Raw genomic sequence first — 6,000 nt, 5'->3', positions numbered from 1 at the left:
TGCATAAATGGAATGTTCGCTGACACCTGTCAGTACCGGCGTTATTTTCGTCATCTCACGCCCTGTTTTATTTTCATCTTGTTGCTGTAAGGAGGAATATCTATTTAAGACAACTTGCTTGACTTTGAAGCGCTATTTCCTTTGGATGATGCCAAAAATAACACTCTGGCAAAACTGCATTCAGCCATTCTCGCCACTGTATAGCACGATTAACAATGAATCACCATAAATGCAGGGTTAAAATAGTAGGGTGTGAAACACTGGTATCACTGATTCCACACACTCTGCACCTTGTTCCAATCTCCCTCGACTTGCTCTTGAGCTTCATTTCTCCTTCCGCACAACCGATCAAGTCCATACCTATTAATGTATGTATTATTTTGTCTATGTATTACAAATTAAATAACTGTTTTGTTGCAAGTATAAAGTTATGTCGGAATGGAACCCGTATCAGTGGAACTATTTTCTTAAATATGAGAATCTTTTGTATAATTATCCAGTTATTATCTTACTGACAAATATATTTAAATTACTTAACTGTCTTTCATCAGTGTAGTTCAGGTGGATGTTCCCAACTTTTCCCCCAATGTTATTTTCCAAGAGATGCTTCATGTTTCGTATCTGCTTGCTGTTCCCTTGTAATGAAAAGGTCCCGGGTTTGATCCCTGAGGGATCCACATTGCACAGTAGTTCAGATCTCACTTTAAACTGTAGGCCCAGTCCCGATTAGCCTATATTAGCCTAAACTGGACTTAAAACAAACTTGTATTCTCGGAACCTATAGTTCCTTCACCTATGATGCAAAATATATTTGTAAATCATAACTCGCAACTCAAGCATGTATTTTAGTACACTGACAAAAAGTACTGCAGTTACATTCAGCATCACATTTTCAACAATGATTCTTAAGAATATCTGACAAGCTGTAGCAGAAATAGAAAATTCCAATCGCAGGGTAAAATTGCAGACATCACAAGTCTTTCATATTGTATGAAAATATCAAGATTGCTCAATGATGTTTACACTGAAGACACATATGAGCCTGTCATCTTGAGTCTATGTTAGCTTCAGATAACATGCAATGTTTAATGTCATGCATTTGTTCAATATTACATAACACATTTTTACGTTGAATCATAATATGAACTTATACAGGGTGACCACAAAGTGGGCGTGCCCCTGGGTTTTCGTCGGAAAGTATGTTTAATTGTTGATTTGCAGTCGTTCGACCATGATGAAACACATGAAACTTGATTTAAAGTGCAAGCTGTACCGCCCTTGTCACTCTCTGATGCTGATAGGACGTGACACCGGAATATCTCTGGAAAACATCTGGCATTACATGACAGCAGAATTCAGCTGTGCTACGATCTTGATGGTCTCCATACCAATGTCCTGAACAATTGAACTTTCAGGTACGTGATCACATCGCTATAACAACAACAACAACCACTGTAGTATCCAAAACAAAGGGGGAGGGGTTTACACCCACTTTGTGACCACCCTGTACATGAAGTATATAAAGTACTATTGCAATTTTACCTCAAAGGTTAAAGGTAAAGTTTCCTGGGTTTGTTGCGCCATGCCACAAAGGCACGTAGAAAGATGTGGAAGTAGGCCCACACACATTCAGGATGTTGACCATTTTTTGAAGGTGATGTGATCAGCACCATACTTTGGCTGCTTTTACCCTCCAGAGTTACCCCCAGGAAGTGTGCGAATTAAGCTTTTTGCTTTGGGGTGGTCTGGGATGTAGGGCTGTGCGATATTTCGATATTTAATATGTCGATATCCGATATATATAATTATTATGTATATCGTTATTATTATATAATTATTATATTTAATATGTCGATATCCAATATATAAAATTACATATTTCAGATAGCGAAGCAGGCTATATTTGAGAAAAGGATTTTTTATTTTTCAAGTTCTATTTTTTTTTCTTTTTATGGCTTCCACTGAGTTGTATCTCGATCAGATTGGGATTTGGCAATTTTGGTGCCCCTAATTCATATGGCTGTAGATCCAAGGCTACTAGGCCTAGATTTAAATTTTGGCCTGCTTATGGGGTATGTTGCGGTAGCTCAGTTGTTGTGTGTCCGACTACCATGCGAGATACCCAAGTTCGATCCCCGGTGGGGAAGAACTTTGATTTTTTCCACCTGTTTAAGCAGCTGCACCGCCCACCCAGCATTGTATAAAGTGAGTACCTGTAGGAAACTGGGGGCTAAAGGCAGCCAGGGGTGTGGGGGCTGATCACATTACACCCAACTTTGACCATGATCAAGAAAGTGTGAAGCCCCAACTCCCCACCCCCTATATGCCTTCATGGCATGGTACGGAGCACTACTTTTTTTACTTTTTTGTGGGGTATGTTTTATAAACTCATATTGTTACATATATCTGCACCCCCTTCTCTCAATGTAGGTTCACCTTGCCATGCTAAGAGGCATAGTAGCATGAATGGCATTCATCCTCATCTTCATCTCACCCTACGTATCATCCTCATCTGCTCCTTCAGTATTAGCAATTTGATTCTTGTTTTGTTTAGTTTCTCATTTTTATCTGAGGGTGCAAGGGGATAATCTTCAAAGGTTCCCAGGCCTCTCCGATGGTGCAGTGGTAGCATCGTTGCCTTGTAATCAAGGGGTCCTGGGTTTGATACCCGGTGGAGGCACACAGTGGTTCGGATCCCACTTTAAACTGTAGGTCCAGTCCCAATTACCCTTACTGTGCATAAAGTGGACTTAAAACACCAAATCAATCCAATTCAAAGATACCCAGAAGTCACTTTATTCACGTACTACAGCTGGAAACTGCATCTTGAGGCTCCTGTGCCTGGACCCACAGCTAGTATAATACCTTCTGGGGTTGCATGTTGTGTTGTCCTTTGTTCATCTGTGGGCTGAGTGCTACTTTACAGTATCAGCTTTCATCAGTATGATCGAGTGGCTCTATAATGACTACAGAGCTGCTGAACTGCCAAAGTTTATATTTTATAAGAAATTTTACCAACTTTGCATTCCACAGATTAAGATAAATGTATGTATCAACAGAAGTTTCAAGATGAGTATTACTGTCGGATTAAAAATTATAGATACTAGAGTTTGGACTCCAATTAAAAATTAACCAATAGGCCCACACAAAACGAGTTACATCAAAATGTACCTCATTCAATTCTGCACACAGCAATGTCCGTTGAACTGTAGAAACTGTGGGGTGTCACTGAGTCAGTGTGTACCGTGTTGACGTTTCATGTACATCTTCACTCCGTTGAATAAAAATGTGTATAAAATCGGTTTCGCAATGTGAATATGGTAATGGATTTTAAAAACAGATGCAAGGAGCTTCAAAACAAGACCAATATTGTATTTGTAGGGCTACCCAATACTAACAAAATTTTTTGCAAAATTGATAAGAACGTTTTTGTTTTTTTGACAAATTTTAAAAATCTGAAAGTAAGAATTGTGTTTAAAACTTTTCTGCCAGCACTGTACTAAAATTATTTATAAAAATGGTTAGCGTAGATTAACACAGAATTGAATAAGCTTAATGTTGATGTAACTCATTTTTATGTAGGTCTACTGGTTGCATTTTAATTGCAGTCTAAACTCGAGAATCTATAATTTTTTCTGACAGTACCCTGCTGGTAATTTATACTGTTTACAGTAGATACAATCTACTGTTATCAATCGTACTCTACTGTGTGTCTCAGAAATCTACTGAAACTAAATAGTTTATTATTGAACACCTTCAGTAGATTGGGCCTCCCCAATGGCATAGTGGTAGCATTGTTGCCTTGTCATCAAAGGGTCCCAGGTTCAATACTGGGTGTAGGCACATAGTGGTTCGGCTCCCACTTTAAACTGTAGGTCCAGTCCTGATTAGCCTTACTGTGCATAAAGTGGACTTAAAACACCAAATCAATCAACCAATGAAACCTTCAGTAAACCACTGTATATTGGATTGGATTGAGTTGGTGTTTTAAGTCCACTTTATGCACAGTAAGGCTAATCGGGACTGGACCTACAGTTTAAAGTGGGAGCCGAACCACTATGTGCCTCTACCGGGAATCGAACCACCTACTCGTATTTACTTGACATGTTCAGTAGAAGAACTAGAAGTGAAATATTCTATTCAGTGTTACTTGTACTCGCCGGTTGTAGATATTCTGACCAGTTGCTGTGCGAGCTAGATACGAACCTCTTAAGTATCTGTTGTATTATCCCATGGATACATTTTGTCAACCCAATTCTGTTACGATTGAGAGTGGGCACAAATTTGAGCTGTATGCCCATTCTAGAATTTAATTCCTGGAATAACTTAGATGTGAAACTGCTTCCTCGGTCAGAAGTTATCTCTATCGAACATCCAAACAGCTGAAACATCAGACACTGCGTTACCAATGAGAAAACGGGTTGTAAAATCCGTGCACGCTAAAATATATGTGTGGCGCAAAATGCCACTAGCGGGATATGGACAACTAAAATTTATTGCAATTCTCTGTAAAGGCTTTTGTGGTGGGAAGGTTTAAAGCTCACCATATGGGAGACCCATGGTTTTTTTTATGCTGTTGACATACAATACATTCTCTAACCATTTTTTGTATGTGATTCTTCATGAAAGGGAAATAAATTCTAGAAAGAGCATCATGATACGTCTTAGTAAAGCCGAAATGAGGGCCACCTACAGGTAAACAATGAATAGGTTCAACAACCGTTTTTTGCAAAGATTTGGGAATACATAGAAGTTTCTTTGATCCAATTTCCATTTTATGTTGCCTATCTAACAAACCATTTTCCATCGTATAATAGCATGCTTGCCTTTGAAGGGCGGGTGAAATGTCCACATTTTCGTCATCTGGGCTTTCCAAAAATTTAATAATATCAAAAAAATGAATCTGCATGCTGGTGTGAGGCTATGTCCACAGTGTGGTCCTGCAACAATAAAATGTGTGGTTCTGGTAACTCTGGCTCGTCATCTTCTGGCAAATTTCCAGTCTCTCTTGACAACGGATCTGCTATATTCTGATTACATCTACAGTGTGATACAGTATAGTTGTATTACTCCAGGATGGAACTCCAGCGAAGCAATTTTGCAAAAAAAATGGTGTGATGTGTGAATGGAAGTAATAGCTCGATTATCAGTGAAAAGATCGAACTACCTGCCGAACATGTAGAGCCTAAAGCTCTTGAAATCATATAAGATCGCTGTAAGCTCCAATTCGATAATCCCTAACTTCTTTTCATGTTATTTTAACGTTCGGCTAGTTGGAATTCATTCTGGGCATTAGGCTGCATTAATATTTCAGAAACCGCTTTTGTACTCGCATCGGTATACAGATGCGTTTCTTTGTCCGGATGGAATGGTAACAGAACTGTGGCTGCAATTAATGCTTGTTGTAACTTATCAAAAGCCATTTGTTGGTCATCGGTCCACGCAAATTTCTTGTTTTTACCAATCAATCTCTGTAGTGGTTCAGCCAACTCTGAAAATGATTTTATGTATTTTCGAACTTAAGAACAAAGTACTAAGAAACTCTGAACCTGCTTTGTAGTTGTTGGAACTTTAAAGGTGTTGATTGAATTTATGATTTTATCAGAAATACAAAATCCGAACTTCCCTACCCTGTGCCCAAGGGCAACTATTTGGAAATAGCCAAAATGACATTTTAGGAGGCATAATCCTGCAGCAATGAGGCACTGAAATAGCTGTTCGAGGGTAGTTAACATATCAGAGAGAATTTATCTGAGTAGCAAAAGAGGTCATCCATATACGATGAAAAATACATTGAGTCATGGCAGCTGGACTTGTGACATGTCCCTGTACAGCATACTGCATTTCAAAATGACCTTTACCCGGAATTTTAAAAGTTGTGTAGTGTTTTGACTGTTCCGATAGCTGTATTTGCGAAAATCCGTTTTTCAAATTTCAAGAACTATAGTACCGCTTTCCTCCCATATTGTGGAGTGTTTCCTGGAGATTATTTAAGGAAAG

Source organism: Lepisma saccharinum, chromosome 18 (genome assembly GCF_977018435.1).
Source record: "Lepisma saccharinum chromosome 18, izLepSacc3.1, whole genome shotgun sequence".
Taxonomy (NCBI): domain Eukaryota; kingdom Metazoa; phylum Arthropoda; class Insecta; order Zygentoma; family Lepismatidae; genus Lepisma; species Lepisma saccharinum.
Note: the sequence above shows the minus strand (reverse complement) of the source record.